Below are 16,885 nucleotides of genomic sequence, written 5' to 3' on the forward strand. Positions count from 1 at the left end.
TGAGAGGCATGTTAATAAGCATGTTCATTTCTATGGCTTTTATTGTAACAATAATTTTCTTGCTCTGCTGGATTTTTTTATTATATTCCTTAGAGTAATAATGTTAATCAAGGCACTGCTACATGGCACTGTCAATGAAAAAGCACATTCTGCATGAGCCTACCTATAATGGAGCCACTAGTGAATGGTTCAAGATGTAGCGTGGGCCATGAGATCACATATACCCACGCATGCATATGCACACACACACTTATTTTTACATACACGATCAAACAACACAGACCAGGTGGAGGAGAGTAACTACTTCTTTTCCTCAGAGGTTTATGTCAACATTTAATGCAATCAGTTGAATAATAGGACCCTCCATAAGATAAGCTTCCTTTGAATAATACATGGGCTAGAAAGATTATATTTAACTGAAAATGTTTGTGCTGGGTTTTTAGTCACTTTGCGTGACTGCAGCAGAGGCAAATTTTCAGCAGGGCTTCTTTTGACCCGCTGTGTGTGCACAGAGCACCTGCATGAGCTTTCACTTCAAATTGTTTGCTGTGAGGGTGGTGAGGCACTGGAACAGGTTGCCCAGAGAAGCTGTGGATGCCCCATCCCTGGAAGTGTTCAAGGCCAGGCTGGATGGGGCTTTGAGCAGCCTGGTCTGGTGAGAGGTGTCCCTGCCCATGGCAGGGGGTTGGAACTAGATGATCTTTAAGGTCCCTTCCAACCCAAACCATTCTGTGATTCTATGATTCTAAATGCAGGTACGAGATCGTGATTCTAAATGCAGGTACGAGATCGTGCACAAGTAGTATTACAGTTTCAGTCCCTGCATCTTCACACACAAGCACTCTTTGGCCAGCAACAGTCCCGCAGGCAGTGGTGTTTGCACACCCCGACACTTACACACGTGCTTGACATTTTCAAAGTTCAGAACACACACCTAAGAGAAGCCGGCCTCTGAAAACACAAGCCACAGCTCGCAGCACACAAGCCCGAAAGGCTGGCGCTACCCTAAGCCCAGTGGCCGGAGCCCCGGGGTGGCTGCTGGAGCTCGTCCCTGCCGCTGCCGGCGCCTCCGCCCGAGCGAGTGCCGGAGGAGTGACCTGGGAGAGTTCAGCGCCGGGAACTGCTCTGGCAGTCTCGTCCTGTCCTCGCTTCACCCCTCGGGCTTGCCAGCGATGATGACAGCTTTGCTCGCTTTGAACTGTCTGAGGGAGCACGAGGGCTGATTTCAGCTGGCTCCTGCGCAAGGCAGAGCGCGCCGTGCCTGCACCACAAGAATCTCTGGGAGCTCAGCTATTGACTTCAAGGGCTGCAGGACCAAGTCCCTTGGAGCGACTCCTTGTATAACCAACTCAAGAAACAGTTTGTGGTTTCCTTTAAGAGCCATTAGAGAGCTTTACATAGTTTTATGTCTAGAACTTAAAATATTGGTATCTAAGACAAACCCAAAGCTTAATCACAGAATACATTTGATATTTGTCCACCGTTAAAACTTAGTAAATTAAACTTTCCCAACAAACAGGACAAATATTATGCAGTAGAATAGCACTCAGCTGAAGACAGCATATATGCCTCCAAGCAAAGCAAAACATACATCTTATAAATGAACAGCCTCTTGAGAGATGCAAATACCTTAATTCCATGTAGTTTTCAAAACAGTTGTTTCAACATGAGCTCTTTTATGGGTTATTTCGTACTCACAGAGGTCACAATACTGCTTACTGATTAAAGGCAGGGAGTCAACTTTCTTCTTTTTTTTTTTTTTCTTAATTTCTGTTTCATTCCAGCTCTGCTTATTCCAGCCCAGTGCACTTGGCATTAGGAGCTGTGACAATAATTTCTCGTATGAACTGCAGTTCACACAGTTGCAGTTCTTTTCCCTATGTCATACTCTTATAGCTACATTGAAAAAAAAAAAAGAAAATGTTGCTTATTGATTGAATGTCTCTTGTTCCAAGGCCGTCGCTGCTGGATAAAAATAAAACCCCCAAGCCCTAGGCGTCTTCATTTTAGCATCTGGAAAACATGTGCGTTAGGAAGTTTTGACATAATCCAGAAACGATAAACAAACACTGCCAAGTTCTTTCACAGGCCTACAGTAAAAGCCAGCAGAGATGAAAAAACCCCTCCTTTATATCTGAACTATGGCATGTAACTCAGGCTTTGAATATTTAATAGTAAGCAAAACTGTATCTCTACATCTATACCTTTGCCTAGTAACAAACCCCAGTAACTATCATCAGTAAAACATCTCCTATTTGTCACGTGTATGTCTAAAAATACCAATTACATATACAACAGCTCAAAGCTTAAAACTGAAGCTGCCCATGATGCATAAAAAACTGAGGGCTAAATGGGAGTAACGGGATAGTCTGCAAAGTAATGGGATAGTTTGCAAAACTCTGCCTGCCACCCTGGCCCTCTCTACTTGGAAAGAGGCCTATGTGGGGAAAAAGGGCCTTAGCTCTGCCTAGAAATATTTTGCAAGGCAATGATAAGCCTCAGGATTTGCTTTTCCCTTTTTAAAATGCTATTTTAAACTTCTAATTATTTTTTCCTTCCTCTGTGAGCAGTTTATTTGGACAGTTTGGTTTAGTTTTTTCTCTCCTGCCTGAAACAGAAAAATTGCAATTTCTTGAAACTCTTCTTGCGTAACTGCAACAGCCAACTAGAAAAGCATCATTGCAAGCTTTTTTTTCCCCACTGTTAAAAACAGAGGTGGCATGTTGTTGTGATTGAGCTTTTAAAATTGTTATTTATTTTTCTATTGTTGTGTTCAAGACACAATGCCTGATTGGTGCAGGAAGAACTTGTGTTACACGACGCTAAATCCATTCAGGCAACAGGAGCTAGGGAGACCTGGAGCATCCAGTTTAAGTACTGGTGGTGATGGTGGTAGTGGTGTTGCTGACATAGTTACAGTTCCTAGCTGCTGGCTGCTCCATTTCTATGTATTCAATGCCATACAAACTCTCTATTTAGTGATCTTCAAGTTTTTTTACACGCACTTTACCATGATATTTAAATGCTGCATGAAAAGAGGGAGCACAGCAAACACGGCACATGGCGATGAGTTAGCAGCAGCAGTTCACCTCTGGTAAGGGAAAGGCAGCCATACTAAACCACCTCTTATTAGGACTGAGAGAGCACATCAGCCTGGGGACTGCCACCTTCTCTTTAGGAAGTCTCTCACAGACACTAGGGAGAAGCAAGTAATACTGGGGACTCTCCACGAAGACTACGTTGGGATACAAACATCACCCCGCACTGCAAAAGGCAGGTCTGCCAGCTGCTGTGGTGGCCTATCCGCGCAGCTCCTCCATGGAGGACTTCAGAATCACTCTGTTTCATTGCACAGATTCAGCTTTGCTTCCAACATCACACCCAGAACAGAAAGAAGAACAAATATAAGCAAAGCTTCAAATTTTCTGTTTTCTTGAGCACTTTATATATCTAGTGTCAACAAAGACACGTCAGTTACACAGCAGACCCCTGCACCTACATCTTGAGACACGCTGTATCTCTTCCGTGTTGGATTTAAAGCAGAACAAAATGTTGTCCCAGTGGAAAGAAATATTGGAATAAATCAAACCAGGTATACACATTACCTATATGCTGACTACATTTAAGAAGCAAGGCGTGCGGGCTGACTATTTCAGCCACCCCCCGTTGGCTGAGGGCGCCCCTGTAACAGCCCGACCCTACAGCATGCCAAACAAGCCTTGGCGTGGGCCCAGCCTCACAGGTCTGCGTTTCTTGGCTGACTGAAATTCAACGTGCACTTGCGTTGAGAGGATAGAGAGGACCTAAGAAGCAGGGTTCAATGGCTGCGGTGTTCAGATACGTAACTGAAGAGTCAGTTTACCCAGTCCTGAGTGTCGGTACAATGTCTAAACACCGTCAGCAACGTGCTGGCAATGCCTGCTGCCAGTGGCTGCCTGCAGGCATCCCATGAGCACCAGCCGAGCCCCACGGCTCCTCTTGGAGAAGATGGACAACAGGTAATTAAGCAAGGTAACCACAGGGTTTGAAAATGCAAGCCCCCACCTCATTACGCTCCTGGAACGCAGGTATGGTCTTGTCTCAATATGTCATTTGTAAGGCGCAATAATTGGCTCATGACATTTCCATTCCTTTCAGAAGCACTTGGTCACAGACTGTGTTAAGTGTTCTCATGACATACGTTAAGTGGCCTCAATGCTACGGCGGTAAGTGGCTGCAAGTAGAAATTTTTGTACAATTCAATTTCAGAAAAAGAAGTTCTATTTTGCACCCAGAGACATTAAGCCCAAACAATGAAGCAAACGGCTTCTTTTCATCACCAACTATAGTTCCCAGACAGGAAAAAAAAAAAAAAAAAGGAAAAAAAAATCAAAAAAGTGATGTCATGAGAAAGCAAAAAGCAATTTAAGAAAAAAAAAAAAAAAGCACCGCAAACGCAAACTCAAGAGCTGTGGTCTAGCTCTGGCAAAGGTTGTCTTCCACTTTTCTGCCCCAGCTCTAAAAATTTACTTTACATACACAAATGTTTGTGGAAAAGTGTCTTGCCTCAGCCAGCAGGTATCTTTTCCAGTTTTTCACAAGCAGATTTTACAGCACCATTTATACCATTGACCTTGGCCTGAAAAAAATACAGACCATACCCATCCAAGTAGGCTATAACCAACTTTACAGCTTTTAAATCCTATTAGGCTCCCTTATACAATTTAAAGCCCCTCTAAGGAATTTATCCCCATGAATATACTTCTGCAATGCACAGAAGATATAAGGATTTTGTCTCAAGAACCATTTGGTTCTTCAGTCACCTTGCAAATTCTCTACATGTCAGTTTAGTAACGTGACATACAAAGAAAAGCAAAATCAAAATCCTGGTATTTTAGCAATAATAAATTTAGGAATTATACTGACCAATGTATTGTTTTCTCAAGCCTATCGATTGATAACACATGAACACCACAATAATCTGACATGTCCGCAGAGATTTCTTAGGCATACTGAATACTGCATTGGTAGGGCGGTTATATAAACGGACATAACATTTCAACTGAATTTAATACGGTGAGCTCTGCTTTCACATCACATACCTACAAAAAACCCTATTCAAGGTCTATTGTTCCACAAGCACATGCGGTAAATGTGATTTTTAAAACAATCTGTTGGGGTTCATTTCTAAAGAAAGCTAAATTGCCCTGATTTTACTGTGATGAGAGGGGAGAAGGATGCTTCCATGAAAGAAGTCTCACGATGTCTCACTAAAAATAGCAGAGCTGAGCTTAATAAAATGTCTTCATTTTTAAGTTCTTTTTTCAAGAGCTAATAGCTTCAAAACTAATATAAGAATAACCCAATCCACCTCAGAAATCAGAAGTTCCGATACACATGTGTGCAGCTTATTAAGTGCAAGTCCTGGTTTAATTATGCCCAACTGGATCTTATTTAGTTTTAACATTTGCCAACTAACCCTTTTCTGATGGGAATACTTTTATAGCAGATGATACTTTTTCTATTTTCTAAACATTCTGGATCATTAAGTAAATGTAAATTATACAACCATAAGTAGCAGAAAGGAACAAAAAGTCAGTAAAAGGATAAATATTCATCAGAGAAGAAATTAAATCTAGCCAGTTCTATACTCCAAATGTAAATAGACAGTGAAGTGATTATTCAAATAGCTGTAAGTATAAGCTTTCTGTTATTGGTATCAGGCTACAGTTATCATAGATACTGTTACTGGAATTATATTGCATATAATGGAATTCATATGCATAGGGATATTTATCATTTCTTGATGAAACTCCCAAAGAAGGCAAATAGAAAATAAAATGGGTTTGTAACACATCGAAAACTCATAAAGAGAAAACGGTGTGTTAAGTTCACATACCAATTAAACTATAAGGCTAGTACACTTGCTAACACAAAACGTAGCTTGAAAAGAGTATCCTAAGCACCTTGCATTGCTCTGATTTTCACAGCCCGTGTTGCTGGGGAAAAGAGCTGAGGTGGTTTTCCAGGGTTACCTGGGATGGATACTTACTACAAAGAAGTCTTATTACAATACACACTTTATTATAACTAATCAACTTGGAAAGTTAACTCAGGAAAAGGTAACGTGGAGCAGGGTCATCGCAAACCTTTTTCCAAGAGAAGCCGCGCACTGAGGGGAAAAAGTGTCCTGGCCTGCCTGCGTGAACTTCCAAGAAGCTGGGACTTCATGTAGAGTTCAGCTTCTTTCAGAGTTCATCACAAGTTTATTCTGAATTGCTAAGCTTATTTTGAGGCAATAGGCTTAACACTTGCCTATTTATCAACACAAAGAATCATATTGAAATGCTTTTTTTTTCTTTTAATTTTTGACATAAAATAAGTGGCTTTCTATCGTCTGTCTTTGAACAAGAAGAATATGTGGTTTGCACACCACTCTGGTGGAGGTATGCTGCTGTACCAGGCGACGTGTTGACAGAACATTACTTTACTCAAGGAATAACAGAATTCCACATCAAAACAAAAATTTTGGGCTGGCAAAAAATCATTAGCAAAATGGCAAGAGCCAGGGCAACAGGTTACTGTATCCCAATCCCAGGAGCTCTGTGCTGTGAACTATAATTTATCAAAGTAATTCCAAGAGGTAATGGCAAGAAAGTTTGCTAAAGACATTGAAACTGCAAGTAAAGCATGACTTTTTTAACATGAAATGCAACTAACAAATCACCAGAAAAGCCTATCGACGGTTTCCAGATCACTTTGGTTGATAAATGAACTTCAGACAAAAACTGTGGGATTTAATTTAACGCAGGAATTATTTACTTAAATTCTCTCTTAGAGACAAATCAGTCTTTTCAGAATGATCTTCCTTAGCTTAAAACACTTGTAAAACAACACGCAAAATTTCTTTCGAATGTGTGGCTTTGATCAAAGATGAAGTAGTGGGGCTGCTGCCGAGGTGGTACGCCTTTAAATCTTTGGTGCTGATGTAAAAATATGTGCTAGCCGGTTTGATGTTTTAAATAATTGTCAGCACAGTGTCATTGGACTTATATACATCTTAATGAGAAATTACTAAAACAGGAACTCTGCTTCTGCTTCTTAATCTGCTGTACTCGCATCAAAGCCAGACCCTATATAAACAGGAAACTGGAATCAGTCCGATAATGTATTACCCACAGGACTGAAGATTTAAAGGAGACTGGACAGACAAACAGAACTACAGCCACTTTTGCCTTTTCATTTACAAAACAGTCATTCCCCAGCAGATCATCATGCTTTGTGAAGCCAAGAACTATAAAGTTCCCCAGGACAGCCTGATAAAATTAAATAGCTGTATCTAAAACCAGGTCTCAGCCATACTAAACTATACCCAAGGTTTCAGCCTTGTTGAAAGATTAAAGGTGAAACTGTCAAAAGAACCTCAAGTCCCATTTCTAAAGCTACTCACTTCCATCGACTTTTATATTCATACCTGTTATCCAACATCATGCTTCTGAAAATTTAATCTCTGGCCTTCCAGCTGTCCAGTAAAGTCACTGCAAAACTGAGTGTCTGCAAATGTCTAGTAAGTGTGACCAAGAAGGGAATCTTGTCAGCACCTGTCTCTCACTTTTTTTTTTTTTTTTAATTTGCAAATATGAACAGTTGCAAATTGTTTTTAGAAAAAACAAATATTTCAGTCGCAGCTTGGAAAAAAGCCTACAGGAAAATATAGTGCAAGACAGAGCACAATGCCCTCAATTTCTAAACTACATGCTATTGGGCCTATTGGACTGCCAACAGAGTGCAATGTCTACCTGCCATCAATATCTCAAGTAATCTTTCAGAGTACCAAGGGAACTCACTTGAAGGTTCCAGTGGATTTATTACTATAATGAATAGGGCAAATACTGTAAAGGAGAGCAAGTTCTGCAAACCCCATGCTGGGGACCATCAGGGGCAGAAACACAACAAAATGCATGCTGGAACTCCAATCTGTAGGTCTTCTTTCCAGGTCCCCGTGTCTTGACTTCTGAGGACATCAACATCCCATCCAAAGGGGGAGGAAAAAACCTCCAAAATCCTAAAACATTCCTTGAATAAAAAAATATTCCTTGTATAAAAAATTTCTTTGTCTAAGACAAAGCTTATAGCATAAATAAATAATAACCTGTAGCATTGTTAATGGGGCTCTGCAGTTACCACCATGGGAATTTCAAAAGACTACAAATATTGTGCTGTTGTGACTGAGATTAAGGGTGCATCTAATCAGGTAGTAATCTCTTTCACCAACTGACAAAGTCATGTTAGAGTAAAAAAAAACCAAAAAAAGGAGCTTTAGGGCAAACAAACTTTTCCCGAAGTATCAAACAGTGAACTCTATGGATATGGTGTGCAGGTTGTCAAGAAGTGAGATTTTATTTGAAGGAACCTTAAAGATCATCTGGTTCCAACCCCTCCTGCCATGGGCAGGGACACCTCCCACTAGACCAGGTTGCTCAAATCTCCATCCAGCCTGGTCTTCAAAACCTCCAGGGATGGGGCATCCACAACTTCTCTGGGCAACCTGTTCCAGTGCCTCACCACCCCCACAGTAAAGACTTTCTTCCTAACATCTAATCTAAATCTCCCCTCCTTCAGGTTAAAACTGTTACCCCTTGTCCTATTGCTACACTCTCTTGTAAAGAGTCCCTCCCCGTCCCTCCTGTAGGCCCCCTTTAGGTACTGGAAGGCTGCAATAAGGTCTCCTCAGAGCCTTCTCTTCTCCAGGCTGAACAACCCCAACTCTCTCAGCCTGTCTTCACAGGAGAGGTGCTCCAGCCCTCGGATCATCTTCATGGGCCTCCTCTGGACTTGCTCCAACAGGTCCACGTCCTTCTTATGTTGGGGGCTTCAGAGCTGGACGCAGTACTCCAGGTAGGGTCTCAGCAGAGCAGAGTAGAGGGGGATAATCACCTCCCTCAATCTGCTGGCCACATTTCTTTTGATGCAGCCCAGCATGCGGTTGCCTTTCTGGGCTGCGAGTGCACGTTGCTGGAGAATTCTCATCCAGCAACAACCCCAAGTCCTTCTCCTGAGCAGGGCTGCTCTCTATCCATTCTCTGCCCAGACTGTATTTGTGCCTGGGATTTGTGCTTGTGCTTGTGTATTTGTGCATGGGTTCCACATGCAGGGCCTTGCACTTGACCTGTTTGAACTTCATGAGGTTCGCACAGGCCCACCTCGCAAGCCTATCCAGGTCCCTCTGGATGGCATCCCTTCCCTCCAGCATGTTGACCACTCCACACAGCTTGGTGTTGTCGGCAAACTTGCTGAAGGTGCAGTCAATCCCACTGTCCATGTCACCAACAAAGATGTTAAATAGTACTGGTCCCAGTACCGACCCCTGAGGAGCTTTACTCGTCACTGCTCACCACTTGGACATTGAGTCATTGACCACAACTCTTTGAGTGTGACCATCCAGCCAATTCCTTACGCACCAAGTGGTCCATCCATCAAATCCTTGCATCTCCGATTTAGAGACAAGGATGTTGTGTGGAACAGTGTCAAATGTATTGCACAAGTCCAGGTAGATGATATCAGGTGCCCTTCCCTTATCCACCAATACTGTAAAATCTTCACAGAAGGCCACAAATCTGTCAGGCATGATTTGCCCTTAATGAAGATATGTTGGCTGTCACCAATCACCTCCTTATTTTCCATGTGAAAATAACTATAACATGGTTTCCAGGAGGATCTGCTCCATGATCTTGCTGGGCACAGAGGTGAGACTGACCAGCAAGACCATGGAGCAGATCCTTAACTTACAGTTCCTAGGTGTCTACATGGGAATAGCAAATTCAGTTTAAGATTACTTTAAAGTTAAGATTCTTTTATAAATTTTGTATTTTACAAGCAACTTCACAAATTGCTGAAATTTTACCTAATGGATTCACATATACATAATTTTTAATTACAGGCTTCATTCAACTGTGCACCTTGACACACGCTTAACTATACATTAGCATGTGTTAAAATCCATCCTAATTCAAGCCAGTGCTTGAATTCCACAAAAAACCTTGCCTTGTGGAATTGCTTGCCTTTCCTGATTATCATACCAACATGGGCTACAAGAAGTAAAAAATAGTGCTGCCAGCAGAGGGTGAAATCTTTTTTTATGCTAGTTTTAGAAAGCCTAATGGCCCAGGAGTTAAGCCCACTTTCCCGTATAGCAAAGTTGGAATAGATACAAATCAAAGAGCCGTGATACCCAGCATAAACCCTGCACTCACAGCTCCAGTCAGCACAAGATCAGCTAGTAAAGAATGTTCCTTCCAACCAATAAAACATATTTCAGCAGTGAAATTTAGTACGAAGCCACATTATCTTCCCTAACTCTACTCTAAATTAAATGAGAGCTACTACATTATTTACATATTTATGCCATTTGGTCAGACACAGAGTCCTGCTTACAAACAGCTCCAGCTGTAGGTTGCAGCACACATCACAGCCTGAAAAGAAAACAGAGGAAGGCAAGGGTTCCTCCAACCATCTCCATCCACCTCCAACAATCTTTATCAGAACGCTGATTTGTCTTTTTCTGTCTTTTTGCAGTAAGACACAGTGGTCCAGCCTTAATTCCTGTGTCCCCAAACTTCCATTGCTCAAAGGTTTTAGAATGAGTCTCAATAATGGAAGATAAAGTAGTCTCAAGACACGTTCAGTTGTATGACAGAGGAGTGTGGCAAGAAACTCTATTTTGTGTCTTTCCTTAAGCACATACAAAATGTTTCCTCAGTATTTTACTTGAACATTTGTTTTAATAACACTATTTCAAAATGTGTCTAAAAAACAAGTAGAAATGTATTCCTTAATCCTGCCAATACACTAATAAAGAAATAAGCCAAGCCTGGTTATTGAGAACAGAATGGGAAGGAATAGAATATTTCATGCAAAACTTCTCCGAAGGCTTAAGAATGTTATACAGGTTTACTGTATTATTTTCTCTTGCTGTGAGGCTTACAGACATACGTATCCTGCATTTTCTCAGATTAATGACCAGCCACTTAAAAATTCCTGGTACTTGGGTTCAGCTCAAATAACTGTATCTCCTCCAGGGCCAGGACAGCATCTCAGACATGTGGGTTACCATATAGTTTATCATTGACTCATATATCCTTTGGGTTTGCTCCTATATGATTTTAAGCACATTGTTCAATGGAAAATCCTCAAGTGCTTCGACTTCACAGTTTCTGTAATATCCTCCAGTCACAGCAGACTACAATGAGTCTTTTACTTACTTGCTGCTTGATACATTTGTATCTCATTTCTTTTATCTCCTAATATTAACTAATTAACTCAGCATGATGGAAAAGCCAAAAGCAATTTAACTGGCCAAAGTCTCTTTATCACCCACTTTAACAGGTTACCTGCGCGCAAAAGAATTCTTCTGCCCTAGAAATCAGAACTTTTCTGTTGTCATATATCACCTATAAATCCCTTTGTACTTCAGGAATCTGGAAAGGGAAATTGCTATTAAAAAATAGTCTTCTAGGACCAGAGCAGGATGTGATTTTGATTATTAACAAAAGTAATGTCAATAATTCTCTATGAGCAGCAAGTATATTCAGGTAGTGTTCTTTGGAGGAAAATAGAGACAGATTTTTACTTCAGCAGCTCTTGCTCTTGTTTCGTTAGGTATTACTGCTATTCAATAACAATGCACTTGCACTGGTATTGGTAAAAATATCCCCATTTTCAGATCTAAATGTACATTATATTTTGATTTTAAAGTGCTATCAGCATTATGTACACTGTACAAAGATGGATTCCTTCTTCTCAGTACATCAAATATTATAAATCAACAACAGTTAAGAAACTCCCCTTGGGCCTTAAGGTATTTTACTGCCAAGATACAGCTCTCAGAAACATAATCAGCCCTTGGTAAAAATCAGTGTCGTCATCTGCTTCATTTTTTTCTCCTAATGTCTGTTTTGTATCCCCACATAATTATAGAGCCCTTTAAGTATCATTCAAAGGAACAGGGAGGGAGACAGAAATATCCTCTGTAAGAACTGAATTCCAGGTTGAAGAAGCTGTATTTCGTACCAATGTAAAATTGCCACAAAATACTGAAGAATACATTATTACCATGTCAATTTTGGTAAGAATACAAAATCTGTATGCTATTCCCTAAGAATACAGCATGTATGCTGTTCCCTAATAAATATAATGCACGTGCTAGGTATGTATAATTAATGAAAACAGACTGCGCGTTGTGAATAGTACAGTTACCAAGACACAACAAGTGTAGAAAAATTTTCCAAGAAAATTTTGTAATGATATCTTTTGCAAGCAAGCAAATTCATTTTTTGATTTAAGCCTCAGTTTGCAGCAGTAAGTTACCTGCATAAGTCTCAGTTTTATGACCTTCCACTTACCAACACAGCTCTAAAGGAACAGATTCAGGTTTTTTTTTCTGGTTGACACATGGGGGACAAAATTATTCATTAGACTATGAATTGTAAAAAAAGACAGGTTGATGTGCCAATGGCAGGCTGAGCACTTAAGGATGGAGTTAAAGGTCTTCTCTTATTCGTACACACGTCAGTGTGGAATAGTGCCGTAGGCTTTGTCTGGACTAAGATTTAAAAGTGAGCTGTTAACATATACGCTTAAAGTCTTTTCTGGTTGTACATGTATACTTCGATGCATCTTAAGCTGATCAAAACGTAGCGTGGTGAGAAATGAGTCTTAGTCAAGGTAAGAGGACATACACTAGGGTGATGCAAACCAGAATTCTTTACTTTGAGGGTGGCAGAGCACCAGAACAGGTTGCCCAGAGAGGTGGTGGAGTCTCCGTCTCTGGAGACATTCAAAACCTGCCTGGACGCGTTTCTGTGCAAGCTGCTCTAGTTGAACGTGCTCTGGCAGGGGGGTTGGACTAGCTGATCTCCAGAGGTCCCTTCCAACCCCTACCATTCTGTGATTCTGTAAGCCGTAATGAGCAAAATAACATGGTGTACACATAAGAGCACAGAACAGAGTTAAATACGGGTAAAATACAAAACGGAACTAAAATTAATTGAGAAATAATGGCTTTAAGTTCATTACCATTGTTTTCTGCAGAAAGTCAGTTATCCAACCAATCAAAAAGAAATATTTTTTGTTACACACGCATACATGTACATATGTATATGTATATGTACATGTATGTGTTTCAAAACACTATCTTTAAAAACAAGAAAAATGTTACCAGCAGCCAGACAATATATCGTTAAAATTGTGGCTGAATTTTCACCTCGTATTGATGCAGCTGTGTTATTTACTTATAGTTTGCAAGTGTATCAAATAAGCTATCCATTGCATTTCTAGTGTATTCCCTTGGAGTGAGATGCTCATATACTTTGACTCAGGCAGTAGTGGGACAATTAAAAAGTGGAGGACTTCTATCAAGGAAAGAGCCTTTTTGGTGGCACATGAGTTGCCAGGAAATGCTAACGTTCTCCAGTTCTGACATAGCAAACAAACAAGCACAAATAATTCTTCATGTCTGGAAGTGAAAAGGAATGCAATGCCATTCTCTGGGTGGGAAGGCATATTTATTATTTCAATATGGAATGTATTCTGGTTGATGGATGTAGACCAAGAGGAGAAAAATCAATAGAGTCTTGCGTGTATTCAGTTTGAGCAACGTGGATTTCACTCTGAGCAAGACAGAAAATTGAGAAAACCTGGATTTTCTTTTAATTTTTTTTAATATTTTGAATAACAGTAACAGGTTATTATGAGTTTTACTCACAGAAGTTAATCAATTAATTAGAGGATGCCATCAACCAGAATCAGGATGGGAAAACATATAGTAAGGCAAGTTCCCTTCTGTAAATAATTTTTACTCATTCATCTTTTATTCATTCATTCTATAACATGACCTCCAGTCAGTACAAGTTTACTAGCAGGAAACATTAAGGGAAATCAAAATACTTTCTTTTTCCTAGCCATTGTCCATAACTTTACCTTTTCCCTATAAAGAATTAAATAATCAAAACTCATGAGGTTTACAAGATTGCTCTTGCAAATTCAGAACAGTAAAAATCTGCCTTTTTTATTAGCTTATATATAGCGTAAATTTTTTGCTAAGGCTCTGGTCAACAAATATTATGCTTCTTCCAGGGGAACACCAATGCAACTTGTCTCCTTGAGAGCTACTGCTGTGTTCCCTGGGAGACTCAGAACATGAGTAGAAAAATGTCAAGGGGGAAGCCTTGCCTAAACCTAGGCCAGGCAGTAAAACTCCCCAGGGAAAAATCATGTTTATTAAGTCACTCCTCTTGTTCAGTAAAGGTTAGCAAGCATTTCAACGAATTTCCTTTTGGGTCAAATAATGCTCAAAAGGGAATGGATGTGATACCACCTGACAGGCCTTGATTTTTAGCTGGAAGCTACAGTACTATTTTGGACTCTTAGGTTCTGGATCTTGGTTAACAATAATAAAACAACACCTTCATGCTTATTTTGCCAAACAAACTGAGAACGGTTATCTAATTTCTGGAGTACGACGGAAGATTTTTGTTCAATGTCCCATCACTACGCGTGAATCTAGAGCAGGCTGGCAATAACAACTGTTTAATCACAATGGCTGCAACCATGGTGGTACTGCAGAAAATTGCTCTGCTTGAGCTTTGAAAGAACCAAAACCTCTACTTATTTTCTTTCAACCTTATGAAAGTGCATTCCTGTGAGATGCTCACTGTGTTCCTCTTAAGGAAAATAAATCCACTGTATTTACCGAGAGATGCATTTTGCAGATGATCTAGCATCTCATTAAGATGATTTTACCCCATATTGTTCTGGCACACAGGCTCTCACAAACAACATTTTCAATACTCTGCTCTTCAGATCTCATCACAATCCTAAACTAGGTCACCCGGAATGACGATATGGTACATAAACAAACAGATCAGATCCAACTTCTCCATTTCTTAAGTACCTGGTATTTAGAGGCATTTTCCCTGCAAAGGAAAGTTTAACAACAAACAACAAATGTTTTAGATGGCCCTTTACCAACAGCTGGTTCCTCAAATCAAGCTCAGATTGATAATGAGTGACAGCGGCTGCCAATCAAGGGCTGTTTGATGGGTTTTGCAACACCAAACATCTCATTTCTAGCAGACGGGGCCACGGATTTGCACCTCAGGGGGTTGAGGGGCCGAGGCTGGAATGGCTCCAGCACACGAGCCATCTCTGCAGCCTGAGACAGGGAAGCTCCAGGTCAGGGCTGAGGTCATTCCTGTTGGGGCAGCAGGCAGCAAACCTATTCTTAGTGCATATTAGCTGACATTTGGTAAAATCGTAACAAAGACAAGGGACTTTGTGAATACTTTGCCAAGAGGCCAAGAGCCACGTCATCCTGATAACTCGTATTACAACTGCAGCTTACCGCATGTTAGTTACTGTGCATTATCTAAGATGTAGGAAAAAATACATTCATTGTCTGGTGAAGACAAGGCAGCTTAAAATTAATGATAAGATGAACTCACTGTGACGTTGGCCATATTTAATTAATTTTATGAATAAGCAGAGAACTGACCCAACATTTCAAGGGACATGAAACTAATGTTAATGATGAACTTCTGATCAATGCATAAAAGTGCAATCTCTAAACAGCTGGCATCTTGGAAAAAAGTATGGGGTTAAATCTTGTTTTCGTATTTTGCTTTCTAAAACACACCAAAAGAACACCAACTTTAAATGGACAGCTGTATTCCCCAAAGTTATTTATTTTGTCGATCTTACTCTTGCTACTCAGGCAAACCTTCAGGGAGGGGGAGAGGGACAGGAAGAAAAAGATAAAGAAAAAAACAACTAGAAGCAAAGTAAGCAATAAAATATTGACCCTCTAATTAAGGACTACAGAAGAAAATTGCCAAATATGAAATTAAATTAGTGCCAGACTGTTGGAATCATCAACACGATTTTAAAGTTCAGGTTCTGATACATGGTCCTCAAATGAAAAAATAACCAGTCCGAATTCCCTGATCTCCACCTGTTGTAAACAGTTGCAAAACACAAGCCATTTTCTTTACACCTATAACTTCTGCTGAGTTCAGTAGTTCAAAAAGTCTCATTATTGCAGCAGAGAAGACAGAATTATGACTCTGGGCTTGACATAGTGGAGTGCCTCCTTACACGCTGTCACAGACATCACAGGATGCACCAGAGATTTTTTCGTCAAGGAGAAATAATGAGCTGTCCTGGGTCCACAGTGTCTTTTATAGCCTCCCAGATGTTTGCGTTTATTTGTTTATTTATTTATTGCACTTAAAACGCCCCCAAACCTGTATCAACTATGTAATGAAAAATAAACCTTTATCAGCATAAACCTGATAAAGATCAAAACACCGAGATTGCTGACAGGGCACAGTAATGGAAATAATCTGTTTATTCAGCATTTTGTTTCGATAATATGGGACGCACTCAGATTCCTTCTTCCACAGTTCCCTCCTCATTAACATCCTGTCCAGTTTGCTGCAGGCCATGACGTAGTCTCCGATAATAGTTTTGGCATATGTTTCCTAAGGAAAGGCCCGGCCACCCTTCTGTTGAGCGGATGTCGATTGTGCTGATGCTGAAGATGCATACGCACCGCCTCCTGCTGGGTCCGAGCCTCAGCGTTCACATGACCTGTCACTATCACTTAATACCAACCACCCCAACATCATCCACAGCTACTCGCATCTCCTCTAGAAATGGGTGACGTATGTATGTGTGTGTCTGTGCATAGATACACACACACCAGGCATACACTTGAAGCACACAGCAGAAACGCCCTATATGTTACAGTGAAAATTAGTCATTATCATCCCCTGAAATCATAAAGGAAGGGCAAAAAAAACCCTCAGGGAAATGGCAAGCTCTTTCACTCCCATCATTACTGGTCTCACGT

The sequence above is a fragment of the Chroicocephalus ridibundus genome, chromosome 2, assembly GCF_963924245.1.
Source record: "Chroicocephalus ridibundus chromosome 2, bChrRid1.1, whole genome shotgun sequence".
NCBI lineage: Eukaryota > Metazoa > Chordata > Aves > Charadriiformes > Laridae > Chroicocephalus > Chroicocephalus ridibundus.